This window comes from Cynocephalus volans, chromosome 11 (assembly GCF_027409185.1).
Source record: "Cynocephalus volans isolate mCynVol1 chromosome 11, mCynVol1.pri, whole genome shotgun sequence".
Classification (NCBI taxonomy): Eukaryota; Metazoa; Chordata; class Mammalia; order Dermoptera; family Cynocephalidae; genus Cynocephalus; species Cynocephalus volans.
This window is the reverse complement of record NC_084470.1, coordinates 87,146,087-87,162,658: the sequence shown is the minus strand read 5'-3', so window position 1 is coordinate 87,162,658 and position 16,572 is coordinate 87,146,087. Positions and strand designations below refer to the sequence as shown.

Sequence of the window (16,572 nt, the reverse complement as noted above, 5' to 3'; positions counted from 1 at the left end):
CCAGAACAGTGCCTGGGACGTGGCAAACAGGCAAATTTGGGTTCAATGTAATTACATTGCAATCCTATCTGCTGCCTAAAAGAGTTTGTACTATTTTTTAGGTGATTTTTTTCCAAAATGAATTAAAGCCAAGTTTACACTGTTGGATCAAGAATAGAGAATAGAGGCCTATTGGCCCTTTTCAACAGGTTTCTATGAGAAATTTGGGAGCAAGAAACAAAATTTCTAACTTTTATCCCTAGAAAGATACTCTTTTATCTCTATTGACCATCTCTTCTGTATGCCCAAAATGGTTGAGTGTACACATAAAAACACAAAAATACGCTCAGAATGTGTGGGTTTGAATTCCAGCTTCATCAATTACCAGCTGCATTTCTTTAAGCAACTTACATAACTTCTCTGAATCTCAGCTCCCTTTTCTGTGAAAAAGGGGACAACCCTTCATATCTCTCAAGGTAACTGTAAGGAATAAACCAAGTAATTCACACAATGTGCTCAACACAACACCTGGCCTTACTACATGCTCATCTTTGTATTTTTGAATAAGACTGAATTGAAAACGTTCACTTCTGTTCCTTCAAAGTTTCACTCGCCTCTGTTCTTTACCTTTGATGCCTCTACTTGATATATGTTTCTTACTTGGTCAACACTGTTTGAAATATACCTGAAGAAATAAGACTCTCATAAATGTTTAAATTCTCCAGAGCCTATGAGGTGACTGATTCTGGGACAGCACATCCAAAGTACTGTTGTTTTCAGTACCCAAATTCACAGTATCCGAGATAGCCAGACTTAAACTCAACTCCCTCTCCTAGGAACATCAAAACAGGACCCCCACAGGGAGCGGCGGTGGTGAAAAGCTCTTCAAAGTAATGATAATCCAAAATTTAGAGCCTCTTTCAGTTTGGTGTTAAAAGAGGCCTAAGTGCAGCCTCAGTAAAAAAGGAAATATGTTCATTTAATTTTAAGAGCTCGAGATAGTTTAGGTTTTTTTTTTTTCTTCTTTTCTCTCTCTTTTTTTTTTTTTTTTTGGCTAAAAGCTTTGACTGTGGCAGAAAAGTTGCTTATTGTAATTTTTCCCATCTATTATTTCTCCTGCACACACTTAACTAATTGGATTGTATTCATTTTTCTTAAAAATAAAAATCTCAACGTTCGCCTACACACAATTCAGAATTTAAAAGTTAGCAACTCCTGAAACCAAGACTAAATTAGAACACTTTCAGTAACCAAGAAGTTACCTAAAGTATCACTTAATCCTAAAGGGTGGACAGGCAAGGGAGAAAATCAGAAAGTTGACTTTACACCAGTTAATGGGCCCCAAACCATGGACTCCCAAGTTTTTACCTACACACAAAGGCAAGCCTCCTTTGTTTATTAAGATGAAGCCACCTGCCCATTGGGGCTGAACAGTTTGACTTTCTGTAATCGAGGGAGAAAGAAAGTGCCACTGACTGTCCGACCTTAGATGAGGCCCTTGCAGGCATGGGAGTCGGCACCTAGGACCTCTGCCATGCCTGCACCCCAGTGCAACATTTATTTTCTAAGACCAAGCTCCCTGTGTTTTACCGCCTGCTTACCTGTGGTGAATATTCTTAAATCCAGGGTGAGTATCTCCTATCCAAAATGCTTGGGACCACAAGTGTTTCAGATTTTGGATTTTTTTTTTCTTGGGCAGGGTAGAATACCTGCAGATACTTAAACCAGTTAAGCATCCCTAATCCGAAAATCCAATATCCAAAATGTTCCAATGAGCACTTCCTTTGTGCATCACGTCGGTGCTCAAAACCTTTCATATTTTGGAGCATTTCAAACTTCTAATCTTCCGATTAGGAATGCTCAGTCTGTATATCACCCAAGACACAAACAAAATACTCCCCAGAGGCCTGGATTTGTAATCATTTACTCTTCTTAAACAGTTCAGCTGGCTAGCACCGAATATATCTCATCTATTATTGACAGCTTCCACCTTGATTCCTTTAACACCAGCTGTGACAGAACCTAAGAGCAATAAAGCATCAAGACAATCTAATTTCTACTGTAACAATTTCATCTGAGGCCAAAAGCTACAAGAATCAAGTCAGGGTTGCAGAGTAACCGCTATAAAGGAAGTTACATCTGTAGCTGCTATTCTCAGCCACGGAGAGGAACCTATGCTTTATAATTTTTTAATGACCCATCCCACTGAAGAACTACTAGACTGCCTGGTATAATCTTGCTCATCCAGAAAAGATGAGCATAAAACAAGTACCACTAGCTTCCAAGTGCTCAGTGTTCCTTTGCATTTCAAGAGGAGCTTTAGCTGGGAAGCAATTTTGCTTGACAAAAACAGCTGAAAAGTGCATTTATTTCTGAACAGAAAGATCTGATACAATACCCAGACTTAGGGACATCCAATTGCATCCCACCACTTAAAGCTTCAACTTCTCCCCGCCTCAAATGTTCCATGCCACCACCCAACTTTTCAAATTACCGATCTATTCTATGAGCCAGTGGCTATCAATGGCGGCGCACAGATGCTTGGGGGTTCCCAAGACCCATTAAGGTCAAGACTATTTCCATAATACCACCAAGGTGTTATGTGCCTTTGCACTCAGTCTCTCACACATGTACAGTGGAGTTTTCCAGAGGCTGCAAGACAGATGATGTTACAACAGACTGAAAGCAGGAACAGACATATGATATACGAATCCAGCTGTCTTCTATTAAGCCAGGCCTTAAAGTGACGTGCAAAAATGGAAAACAATGCCAGTCTTCTCACTAAATTTTTTGTTTTGGAAAATATCGTTATTGTTCATAAAAAATACGTTACTATGTTAATCTGTAATGGGTTTTTCTGTTTTTGTGTTTTTGGTGTTAATTTCTAATATGGTAAATACAGATGGATATAACTCTCATCAACAGAAGATCTTTGGGGTCCTCAATAGTTTTTAGGCATGCAAGGAACTCCTGAGATCCAAAAGTTTGAAAAATGCTGCTATAAACTTTTCTTTGATTTAAGATTTGCTCCAGCATTGGCAATGAGTTTAGGACTCACACTGTATAAATATGAAAATTTTTTATAACAAAATTTTTGTAACAGAATGAAAATGTAAAACATCCAACTGAACAGCCAGGGCTTTGGAGAGGGAACCCTCTATTTGAAACCTAAATTCACCTTTTCATTCTACACATTTATTGATGCCTACTATGTGCCAACACTACTATAGGTGCTGGGGATATAGGTCAAAACAAGGCAAACAAGGTCTCTGCTCTCATGATTACCTGTATGCTAGTGAAGGCAGACAGATGGTAAACAAACAAACAAAAAAGATAAAACAAGCAAGACAAATCAGATAATGATAAATATGTGAAAAGAATTAAAACAAGGAGATATGATTGCATGACAACATAAGTTGGCTGGTCAGAAAAAACAAGATGAGACATTTAAGCTAAGACCTGAAAGTTAAGACAGAGGCAGGAAGTCATGCAAAAAAAATCAGGCAGAAGAGCATGTCAGGCAGAGCAAATGGCTACTACAAAGGCCCTAAGGGAGGAAAGAGTAAGTTCAAGAAACAGAAAGCCAGCCACAATGTCTGCAGCATTAATAGGGAAATGTTGCATTAATGTTTTGCATTTTTGTAGAAGAAAGTATAGAGTAAGGTCAGAGACTAGAGAAGCCAGAGCCAGCGGGACTTCACAGGCCAGCGCAAAAAGTTTGCTTTCTATTCTAAGTGTTATTCGGAAGTTCATAACCTTAATCAAGTTACTTACTTTTTCTAGCCTTCAATTTCCCCATCTGCAGAATGCAGATGAGGGCCTACCTTACGTTGAGGATTAAAGGAAAAACAGAAAATAATATGTTTACTTAGCACATAGGAAGGAGAACATAGGAAACCTTCCTGTTCACTGTTATTATTCTACCTTCTAATCTGCTATTTTCTACTCCACTGCTCTTTCTAAACTCCTTAGGGCTTACAATCAGTTGAGGATCAGCCCTACCAACCAGCAAGTCCGACTGATGACTGAGTGTAGAAAAGGAACACATGATTAGATGTATTCACCTGAACATGTCAATGCCAACTCAGCAGAACATTCTCCTCACTATTCCTAATAAAACCAGAGCCACCAAAGCACAGCCAGGTGAGATATGGGTGACTGCATCCCACTCACGTAGCACCCTCTGCATCTACCCTTCAAATCACTGAGCTTTGCCACTGGATCCCAAAGCACAACACATTTAAACAGTCCTTCTTCTGCTGAAAAATGTAGCCGATGAAAACCTATAAGCTTTCTCCATTCTTTCGTGGCATAGCCACATACCTCCACCCCCCCCCAAAAGCAAAGGGTCCTTGCCTAAGTCCTTTAGTGCTGGTTTTATTACTGCTGGTTTTAAAAATAACAAAATTGAAAAGCTTCCTTTAAAGTTAGGCAGCAAAGAGAGAGGTTTATGCATGAAGGCTTAAAAGCACCTAGACATCCAAGAGGCTCTTAATAGCTGGCCCTTCAGAAGCGTAGAGAAAAACCAATTAAAAAAAAATAATAAAAAGGCAGCCCTTCCTTTTTAAGTCAAGCAACCCCCAGAGGGGCAGGTTAAGAACGGGCAGAGCCAGGTAAAAACCATGAGGCCTTTCAGAAGAAAAACGAGAGTATACCCAGAAAAAGGAAGAGTTTCTGGTATTTGATCAATCTCCTGGCAAGAGTCCAGGGAAACTCCCTCCAGAGGAGCACAAGTCTCCTTCCGATGCCCTCACCCGGGGACATATATGGTAATATGGCTGTAAATACACGGTGGAAAAAACCCAACACATTTATGGTTGACTCTTCCAAAAGGGAGGAAAAGGTTCTCTTTACAACAGTCTCTGCTTCTGTTACTGGCCACTCTGAGAGTTAATTTCGGAACTCATTTGAGCAAAGATGCTTGAGGATATCATCTTTATTGTGAAATGCAGATGAGCAGCACAACGTTCTTGAGTTGGACACAATGCCAGCCTCCTCCCCACCACACACATTATGTACACGCAGCCCCCTCCTTGCCTTCTTGTCCCATTAGCTGCTAATCTGATTGTCCTCGGAAACGCAGCGTGTCCCCACCATCAGATAATTTATTCTACTGCATAAAGCACTTCTCTCAGAACATAGAAAATCGTATTCTGCTTTCGTTTTCAGCGAGTCCCAAAGGAAGTCACCAACTCAGAAGTTTCAACTTTAAGCAGGGCCCTTCATGACAATCTCAGTAACAGCAGTTGGAAATCTGCAGTTCAGAGCAATTCTCTAGTTTAAATGTTGCTCATTACACGTCCTCCACCCCCCCCCACACACACACAAACCCTACTCATTTTTTTCACACACGTCTGATTAAAAACCTGCTCTCAAAACAGGCACACTGTCCACACAGTTATTTCTCAAAAAAAGATGCCAATAATGACACCTGCTCTCATGTCTCCTTTTCCTCAAAGGCAAAATAAGAAGCCAAAAGTTCAAAATTGGCCAGAGAACTTTAGATTTGGTGGGTAGGGATCATTTAGCCAAAATTTTTCATTTTATAGGTGGAAAAAACAAACAAACCTGAGGTTCAGAGTTTTCTTGGAGGTCATAGAGCCTATGAGTGGCCAAAGCTAGACCACAGGGCTCCAGATACCAAAGCCAGTGCTTGCGGGAAGTGAGGAGAGGGTGTTTATTTTGTTAAGAAGTTGAAGTCAGCCCCAGCATGAGGAGACACCTCTTTGCCCAAACAGCCTAAACCACAAAAAACCATCAAATCAAGTTAGGTTAATATCCTCAGAGAGAGATAAAAGTCTCATTAAGCCTAGGAAATTCACTAGAGGACAGGGTTTCTCATCCTCAGCACTATTGACATTTGGGGGCACATAGTTCTCTGTTGTGGGGAGCTGTCTTGTGCGCTGTAGGAAGCTGACCAGCATCCCGACCTCTGCCTACAAGATGCCAGTAACTCTCCACACCGCCCCCCAAAGTATGACAACCCAAAATGCCTGCAGACATTGCCAAATGTCCCCTGGAGAGCAAATCACCCCCCTGGTTGAGAACCACTGGACACGGACATAGATTTTCCTTTTTCTTTTCTTTCTTTTTTTTTTTTTTTTTGCTTTTATCTCTAAGGCCTTTGCAAGCATTGATTATTATACGACTTGGCAGCAATGACCCAAAGCAGGTATTTTTACACCTATTCTAAGAAGAGGAAATAGACAAAACAAACAGATGTTCCATGTTTTGCCTGTACCCAAGAAGCAGTCAACATTCGGAGTTTCAGAGTCCCCATCCGGTGGCCCAGCAGGGCAATGCCATTAGAACCTGAAAGCAGCTTTGTTTCACTACCTGATTCTTACCTCCACTCCCTTCCATTAATGCTTGACAGTTTCTGAAGCCAAATGTCCTCTAGAGAGCTGTACTGAGCAACATCTCAAAACAATCAAAAGAAACTGCTTAATACATTTCTACATGGTCTTCACGTCATACTCCACAGGAAAGGGGCTTTCCAAAGAAGTATGCCAACTCAAGAAATATTTAATTAGGAGAGAGGTACAGAAAAAAATTAAATTCTTCTGAGATGATGCCTACAGCCTTCAAGAAGAGATAAAACAAGCATATAAATTACATTTGACAAATTTTTTTGAGCACTTCCTGTGTGCCAGGTACTCTAGTGGGTTAAAAAAAAAAAGGGCCCATGAGAAAAAGTAGATGTCAAGTGCCATGAAGTTTTAAATGACAGAAAGATTTATGACAAGGCAAATAAATGCACGTCTCTAAGTCTGGGTGTTATATCAGCTTTCTCTGTTCGAAAAGATGTACCTACAATGATTTTAAGATGTTTTTGCAAAACAAAATCACTTCCCAGATAAAGCTCCCCCTGAAATGCAAATGCACACTGAGGAACTTGGAGCCTACTGATATTTTTCTTATGTTCACCTTTTTTCTAATGAGCAACATTATTACAAGCAGTACAAGAAGTTCTGCTGAGACAGATCATAAAACATCAGTTCCTCAAAGTGTCTGACCACAGCAGGTTAAAATGTAGCTTCATTTTTTTGTTTTTATCTTTGACTTCACAACCCTAACTAGGTTCTACATGTACTTTTTCATCTCTTTCTACTTCTATTTGAACAGCCAATATAAGCACCCCCCACCCCCAAACGTAAGCATGAACATTTCCATTTTTACCAGAGAGAATGCTGCCAGAGCTACTTACTTACACCTTAGTTTGGTGACTGAGCCTACTTTCCCACTTAACTGAAAATGAGAAGGCTGCTGGGGGAAGCATAAAGATCAATTTTAACAGGTGAGAGCCAGCCATGAAAAAACATAGAAACCATAAAAAGACAAGTACTGAAAAAGCACAGAGGCAAGCATCGTCCGGTCCAGATCTTCTCATACTTTCAGGTGTGTAAGAATCATCTGGGGCTCTCACTAAAATGTAGGTTCTGATTCGGTGGGTCTGGGGTGGGACCTGGGAGTCTCCAATGGCTAATAAGTTCCCAGTTGAAGCCAATAACGCTGATCTGGGGACCACATTTGGAGGAGTGAAGATGTAGAACAGTTTCCCAAACTTTTGACTGCAACTCAACTTAAACCCAACGTTCACTCTGTGTGAACGTGTGTTTGAGAGAGAATAATGCAAAGTTCTTTTTAAGTAGCACACAACACTCTTTGATGTTTTCTATTCCAGTCTACTTCATTTAAAAAAAAATTGATCAAGGTCCACTAAATTGATTTCACAAACTCTAAGTGGGTTGCCGCACGGTTTGAACAACATGGATGTAGAACAAGAGTAATATTCCTGCTCATCTGCAGAGTACTAATGTGTCTTAGTTCCAGTACCCTGAGGCTGAAAATGAGACGAATTTTTTTTTTTAAGTTGTTATGATCAGGCTTTTTTTGCAAAATGGCAATGGCATGTCGACTGCATTTCAGAAATGCTTTCATTAAAAATGTTCGGGTTTAGGTTTTCTGCATCCTAGCTTCTTTTCTCATTTGTAAAGTGAGAAAGACAAGAGTACCTATCTGGCCTTAAGCAAAGGTCTCTGAATACCATTTCCCTCTTAAAAGAACAAGGGCTCCTTGAAGAAAGGCTGGTTCTGGGTCTAGGACAAGAAATATAGAAGATGAGCCTGGAACATCTTGTCATACAGAAAGCAAGAAAGCTACCAAAGACTACTAGGGCTATGTCCAAAGTCTCAGGAATCAATATGAATAGCTTCTTTCTTGCTGACCAAAGCCAGACAATTTAAATATCAACAAGGATAACTACATAAAGTGAAACATAAAATATGTTGAAATCCATGAGTTCATAATGATTTTAACCAAAAAAAAATACCCATTGGTCAACTTGGTACAGGGTTTCTCAATGGCAGCACTACTGATATTTTGGAGTGGATAATTTTGTGCTGTGGAGGGCTATCCGATGCATTGTAGGCTCTTTAGCAGTATCCCTGGCTTCTAAACATTGGATGCAAGTAGCACCCCCTCCCCAGATTTTTTGTGGCAACCAAAAAGTCCCCAGATATTGCCAAATGTCCTCCAGTAGAACCACAGCCACAGAGTATGCTAGGAAACCAACTCATTATTTTGAAAACTGGTAAAATACAGAGAGAGATTCAAGCATTTGATCCTGTCTTTCCTGTACAAACTGTATCCCAGGGTAACCACAAACTAAATGGAGGAAATTTCTTTTTATAAAAGTATTCCAGCTAATAAATGAAGAAGGAAAAATTGAATTAGGAATTTTGCAGCTCCAAATGAACTAATGGGTTGAAGCAATGAGCATCGGTGGTTGCTAACATCACACGAGGAGAAATCCAGACATCTCATATGCTCCCCTAAGTGAAGTTCACAAAATAGACTTAACCAAAAGAAATAAAAAAGAACCTGACTCTGACCAAGACTTTACATCTAACTATAAAATTATGGCAAAGAGAGGGAACAGAGGAACATGTTAAAACACACCACACTGAAGCCGTCAGCAAAATCTAAACTGTGGGGAAATATATCACCCAGTTTCTTCAATAACAACCAAAAAATGCATGGGAAAAAAAAGGATAGAGGAAATATATAGATTAAAAGACATCAACCATTTGTAATGTATCTGCCTTACTTGGATCTCAATTCAAACTGTTAAATATGTGTGTATATAAAATTATCATATGTATTTTATACAGCTATATATATATATGTACATGTGTACTCATATGTATCTCAAGGAATTGTGATCACAGACTCAATAAAAATTTGTTTTGTTTTGAGCTGTGATAATAGTGTTGTGATTATGTTTTGTAAAAAAGAACCCCAATCCCAAAGATACACACTAAAATAGAGATGAACTGGTATGTCTGGGATTTGCCTCAAAGTAATCCAAGACTACAGGGGAGAGTGTGGAAGTATACAGATGGAACAAAATCGGTTGTGAGTTGATACCATGGAGTTTGTTATACTACCATCTCTACTGCTGCACATGTTTGAAATTCTCTATAGTAAAGTTTTTTTTGTTGTTTTTTTTTTGTAGTTGTTATTTTTAATTACAAGCAAACAAAAAGAGTACCTGGCCCACCTACCTCTCCGGATTAGGTTACTGTGAAGAACATACTTAAAGGAGATGATTACGAGGCTTTACCTCTGTAACAAGATAACTAACATGTGAATAGTGTTTTATCTTCCATTTAATTTTCTTAAAAGAATAGCATAAACTAAATAAGAAAACCTGGACTCCAAGATGGTGATGAAACCTGAATGATATACTTTTTTTTTTTTACCCTAGTGATTTTTTTTCTGTGAAAACACTGAAATTTTATTAATGATAAACCACAAGACATTCACACCACAAAGTGTGTGAGCAATTTTAGCATAGAGACAAAACTACTTTTATGACCCTAGTGATTTTATACATATCATCAAAATGAAATCTCATCAAAGGCACAGATACCTTTGGAAAAATGAAGACACATCCATGCCTATTTATTAATAAGAAAAGATGTTCAAGATGTACTGAGTGTAAAAGGTGTTACCAGATGGGAAGTACTCAATGACTCCCTCTTTATAAAATTTAAATACACATGTAAATTTTACATATGTATACACAGGGGAAAAGCATAGAACCCTAATCTTGAATGATGGGATTGATTGTTTTCATTTTGTTGGTTATCTTTATTTCCCAATATTTTATTACAACGAATATGCATTTCTTATGTACTAAGTAACAAAATGCAAGGCTAGTTTTAAATTTACACACATGAAGGGGTCCACTTCACTTTTCAGGGAAAATCATGATGTAAAACTTCTCGTTCCCCAAGGATGCTGGAAAGGCTGGCATAGTCCTGCTCACATAATTCCTTTAAAATGAGACTGGGCAGACCGCAGGGTGGTGGTAGGGCACAGAAGGAGGCTTGTGTTGAACCCCCAGAATTATCATTAGGCTCTTAGAATCTGCTGTCCAAATGAACTGTAGTTCACCTATGTATTTATCAAACAAGACTCCTTTCCTACTGAAGTGAATTACAATCCCAGGTAAGTCATGTGATTAACGAGACAGCCTAGTAATCTGGGTTTTACCCCGTCGAGTTCCCATCTGGGATATGATCTTGCCAGCCTCAACAGAGACTCTTCAGAAAGGATGGTGCAGTTCAGAGATGCTGAAAAACCATCCTGAGAATTCTGTAAGAGTTTAGAAATCCTCAGGTAAATCACTGCTGACCTGCAAAATCTAGCCACCATGCAACTGGACCCTGACTCCCTCTCCCACCTGAACTCCTATCACTCTCCCTCAGCTGTGGCCACACCGGCCTTCCTGCCATTCCTCCAACACGTCACAGCTGCTCCCACCTCAGGGCCTCTGAACGTGCTGCTCTGGACATCTGGAACACCCTCTCCGCCAGACAGGTATCTGGTTAACTCGCTCACTCCCTTCAGATCTCAGCTCAAATGTCACCATATTAAAGAGCCCTTCCCTGATTCCCAATCCCACCTGAGTACTTCCTTAAGCCCCCTTACCCTGTTTTGTTATTGTTGTTTCTCTTTTTCTACTGTGGTAAAATACATGTAACATAAAATTTACCATTTCTAAGTGTTTCAGTTCAGGAGCATTAAGTACATTAACACTGCTATGCAACCAGCACCACCATCCAATTCCAGAACTTTTTCAACTTTCCAAACTTAAACTCTGCACCCATTAAACAAATTCCCAGTGCCCCTTTCTCCTTCCCCCAGCACCCACCGTTCTACATTCTGTCTCTATGAATTTGACTAGTCTAGGTAGCTCATACAAGCAGAATCACACAATATATGTCCTTTTGTATCCGGCTTATTTCACATGGCATAATGTCTCCAAGGTTCATCCATGTTGTAGTATATGTCAGAATTTACTTCCTTTTCTAAGGCTGACTAATATTTCATTGTGTGCATATACCACATTTTGTTTATCCACTCGTATGTCAACAGACACTGGTTGTTTCCACCTTTTGGTAACTGTGAATAATGCTTCCATCAACATGGGTGTACAAATATCTGCTCAAGTCTCGGTTTCCAATTCTTTGGGGTATATACCTACAAACGAAATCACTGGATCCTATGGTAATTCCATGTTTAATTTTTGGAGGAACTGCTAAACTGTTTCCCACAGCAGCTGCACCATTTTACATTCCCACCAGTGACACACAAGGGCTCCAATTTCTTCACATCCTTGCCAACACTTGTCATTTCCTGCCCCCCCGACACTGATTTATTTTTCACTTACTACCTGCCATACTATAATACTTATTTGCTCATTTATAGTGGCTGCCTCCCCCCAGCTAGGATTTAAGCCTCTTGGGAACAGGACTGTTTGTTCATTGCTGTATCCCAAGTACCTAGAACATACCTTGGCACATAGCAGGTGCTCAAGAAATGTGTTGAACAGAGAATACATCACTTGAATCAGAACAACTTTAACAGGCATTAAAGTTCGTTAAATAGATTTATCGTACCAAATGCTTTACACTATACCCAGTTTAGGGAATCTCAAAATTCAATATGGTTTCAGCAGTTTATTCAACTCATCCTCATTAGCAATAATCTCAGAACCACAGACACTATGAAAACTGGAGGCAATCACAGAAGTTATGTTGTTCATGTCACTGACTTCAAGCCTTAATTGCATTTCAACTGTGATAAAACTTAAACCAGCAAAAATGAACTAAAAAACTGCACGCACTAGTTAATAGCAAGCCTGCAAATGCGATGTGTTTGATTTTAAAAGAGTAAACCAATAGCAAACAAGATGGGTCATGGCCTTGTGTGGACTCCTTGATTAGATGTATCCAAGGACAGCTTGACCTAAAAACCCAACTCCAGGCCTACTTTTAGTTGTTTCTTCTGTTGTTCCTATTTGGTGTTTGTTGTTTCATTTTGGTTTGTTTTTTAAGAGCTGCTTGTGAAGAAATCAGAGTTTCCATGAGATTATAAATGAGCTAAAAATCAATGTGATTTTTTTCTCTGGAAGTCAATTAGTTGTATATCATTGGGTTAGAGGTTTCCTTTTTTCTTTCTCATTCTCTCACTCTTTCTCTCCCCTCCCCCCCACTCCCTGACAAGTCTTCCTCAGTTGAAAATATTTTGAGCAGAAGGACAACAGATCTATCTTGTGGAGTTCATCTATGTCTTCTCTTCTAAGCAACCATCCCATCTCTCATTTCTAAAGGAGAGAGATACCAATTCCCTCCAAAAGGCAAGCACTTTGTTGAAATGGATATACCATTATCAACTCCAAATGACTTTCATGGGTCTCAATGTGGAGGGTGGAGTAATTTATTTAGGACACGAAGAACTTTCCCTGCCTGATGAGAAGGAAATCTTGATAGAATTTTCTGTTCTGATTGAAAATATCCAAAGAGCAGATTGTACTTTCAACACACATCTGCACATACACACACAAACGCACGCGAAAGAAAGAATCGAAAAAGAACCATGTTTTGCATAACTGGCCACAAAGCAAACTGCAGAATGTATGAAAAAATATCAACATTTCACAGTTCAGACTAGCTGCAGTTTAAAGTCTCGAATTATTCATAAGGAGAAATACTGATACTTTCATCCTGCTCAGATGCCTTGATGTAGATGATCAGGATGTATTTCAGGCATGAGATGAGCCTAATGCTGAACTTAGACAATGTTCCTTGTGGGTTTTTTTTGTCTCTTTTTACTCTACTCAATCAGGCTTTCAACAGACAGCTTTCCAAAATAAACTCAGTACAATATCTAACACCTCCCCAAATATCTACACTTTTATCACTATGTTTGTGGCCGCATCATTTCTTTCTTACCTCAAGGTTATGTATTTCATCCTTGGTGGGACATAAAGTTACTTCAACAACAGCACTAAGTTTACCATTTTTCCTAGCTTCCCTCTCCCCACTTCTCCCCTGCTCTCCACCAGCTTAGGTGCTTCTGTGAGATGCGGTACAGCCCCTCTCGGGGGTCATACCTTGCTTCCACTTAGTACTAGCTTCAGAGCAAATAATTTCGCTCTCTGCACCTCAGTCTCTTCACCTATACCTGACTTACAGGATTTCTGAGATATACGGCTCTGGATCGGACTTACAAGTATTTAATGTGTCGGTCTTATTATTTTTAGCAGCCAGTTAGAGAGGAGTCTGTGGACCAGTTTCTCCTTGTCTGCAGCTTACTCTGAAGAGAGAACTGGACCCAATCCTCGGCCCTGTGAGTGCCCACTCAGCCATGCGAGTCAATAAAAGATCTCCAAGAAGAAACTAGACCTCACACATCCATCCAAATGCTTCTCACCCCACCAGTACTCCTGAGGATCTTATCAACAGGAAACAAAAGTACCATACTACTATAATGAAGTGTCTGACTTTTATTTTCTAATTAGAAAAGCCCAAAGATTGTAGCCCAGGGAACAGCTAAATATTTAGAATGTTAAAGAAGTTACTAAGACGTGGCCGCCCACCCCTACCCCACCCCCATTACCCTGTGGTTTACCCCGTTCCTGACCATTTCAGAATAAAAAAAAGATTTTGATGGCCAAATGTACAGCAATGGGGATGTACGTGCACCCGTTGAAACCTCCCTCTCCTGAAGTGCAATCTGACCATTTTGGGGAAAAAAATAGGAGCTGTTGTGTTTACAGATAAACGCTGCCCTCAGCTCGTATTCCATAATAAGCACCAAAACAACAGGGACCAGTTGGATTCCTTGACATTCAGGTGGCTTCAGTCAAGAGCTGGTCGCTACTATCTTGTGCTTCAAGAACTAACTTCCCTTTTTAAAGTTCTAATTCTTTCAATTTGCCAGCAACCACTTTCTTTTCTTGCAACCCAACCTACTCTGATTAAGCACATGCTTACAGTAAGAAAAAAGAAAGTTACAGTTTTTGAAAGAGAGAGGCAGTTAATTTTTGCTTACATATCTTGGCAGATAAAACGCACTGAATCTGTTAGAATCTAAATCATCAGCACGCTTCTACAGCCAGCAATGGACCACCCTACTGTTCCATCTAATGTCTTTTTTTTCTCTCATAAACCTTCAGGCTGCTTCAATTCTGAGCCACGACCAAAAGTGCCAGGCAGGATTGTCCACTGGAATCTCTGCTCCCTACAGCCCTCAGCAAAGACAGTGACAAATTGCAAAGACTGAGCCATGGCCTTTTCTTTCCTATTACCACCTCCATGGCTGTTTAGAAACGACTTAGGAGTAAAAACAGGCTTAGGATACAAACTCATTGTTGACTACAACACTGTCTTCCACTCACCTGATCCGGGTCAGGCACTTTGTTGCCAAAACACGCCCAGCCAGGGGTATGAATCCTGTTCCTCTGCAGTCAGCTCCTAAATATTTAGAAAGAAAGGAGACTGAGTATGAGACCACGGAAGGTGGGACGCTAACAGAAATGCTCCAAATTTCAGGTTTCCACTTTCTTTAAGATCCCCCTCCAAACTTTACAAGCAGGTTGGTAGTTACAGGTAACTACGTTTTCTTATTTCCAGTATGCAACTGACAAGTGATACTAGGCACACACAAACTTCAAACGTGCTGGAGGCTGGAACTAAGGGAAATGTTTGGCAGATCCCAAAGCACTTGTTTCCCAGCGCGGAGGCCAAGGATCCGAAGCCCCACATCCTCATCCGGCATGAGCTTCGTCCACACTTCATCCCTCACCGCTCCCCCGTGTCTGCTTCCTTTTTTCAAAACCCTCCCCACCGGGGCCCTCACACATGCATTATTCTCCCAACCATGCACCGCGAGAGAGGGCTACATTTTTAGAAAGACTGTTTCCTTGAACAGACTCCCATATGACACCCCCACATCCCCCCATCAAAAAAAAAAAAAAAAAACATTTCCTGCAGCTGCACCAACAGTTTCCAACTTGGGGGAATGCCGTTCCAGTCCAGAATAGGGAGCCCTCAAAGCCAGAAGTCGAGGATGTTTGGGTTTCTTAAAATCTTAAATGAGCAATACCACCCCCCACCAAAAAAAAAAAAAATGCCCTCAGTAAAAGAACCCCCAGTTGCAAGTCAAGTGCGTGCAAATCCATCAAGAACTCCCTGAGAACTGGGCAAAAACTTCTGCGCCCGGGGGTCAGTGCCAACTCCCCGCGCCCTCTGCCCGGCCCAAGTCGCTACCTTGGTGCCCGGGGAGCCACGCCGATTTGGGGGAGCAGAGCGAGGAGAAGGGTCAGCAGCCGCTGGGTAATCCCATGTCCGCGAAGAGGGAGCTCGTTCCGTTAGGATGGAAGCGGAACACCCACACCTCCTCTCGGCGTGCGCTTTCTCTCTCTCCACCCACAGCCTCCTCCTCCTCCACCACCACCTCCTCCCGCTCTCCTCCCACCCAGCAAGCCTGAGGAAACGCTTCAGCAGCACATCCACATAGTTACTGCACTTTGAAGCGGCTCCTGGCGGCTTATATAGGCCAGGAAGCTCCCTGGGCAATGTAGTCCGAGCCCCGGGTCGCGACGGCGCCTGGGGTTAGGGGAGGGACTACAATTCCCAGAATCCCCTGGCTGGGCTCTAAATAGACGCGCGCGGGGACGAAGGAGGGGCGTCCCGGGGGCGTCCCGGCTGCAAAGCCGGCTCCCCAGTGAGGGTCGGTCGTAGTTGAACCTGTGAATCAAAGCCACCCCTGTGGGGGGGGGGGGGGCGGGGGGCGGGCTCGCCTCCAACCCCCGGGGACCCTTCTCCTCCGACTCCCCCTCTACCCTGGAATCCAGGTGCCACTGGGGCCCGGGGAGCAGGCTTCGAGCTCTGATTTCGCCTTCGGGAAGTTTTTACAAGCTGTTCCCCACCCTCCCCCCGCCTTGGTTCCGCGAGCCAAGAATTTCAGAAATCCGGGGCACAAAAACGCCAGTGTTTGCGGTCAAGGATTAAAGGCGCGAGGTTGTCTTTACTTAATCTGCTCCGCCCTGCGGAGTTTGCACGGGAAACTAAGTCTGGGAGCAACGGTCCACGCAAGCGGAGACGCAGGCGAGTCGCGTGAGAGCACTTTTCTGAACCCGAGCTGCGGTGTCGCCCCGCAGGAGGTGAGAAACGCAAACCTCGTTGGTGCGCAGAGGGAAGGAGCCGTGTGTGACTTGCAGCGCTGGGACTGGGAGGC

At 41.7% G+C, this 16,572-nt stretch overlaps 1 protein-coding gene across 1 annotated transcript in view; it reads right to left on the bottom strand.

Annotated features, from left to right (window-relative positions):
- Window positions 1-15,744, bottom strand: part of ITPR1 (inositol 1,4,5-trisphosphate receptor type 1) — a 315,422-nt gene extending 299,678 nt beyond the window's left edge. Inside the window, exons 1-2 of the mRNA XM_063115344.1 lie at window positions 15,603-15,744; window positions 14,732-14,807 (exon numbers count right to left, since the gene is read on the bottom strand). The gene's annotated coding sequence lies outside the window, so the exon portion shown is untranslated. The remainder of the gene's footprint in view (window positions 1-14,731; window positions 14,808-15,602) is intronic.
- Window positions 15,745-16,572: the final 828 nt, after the last annotated feature.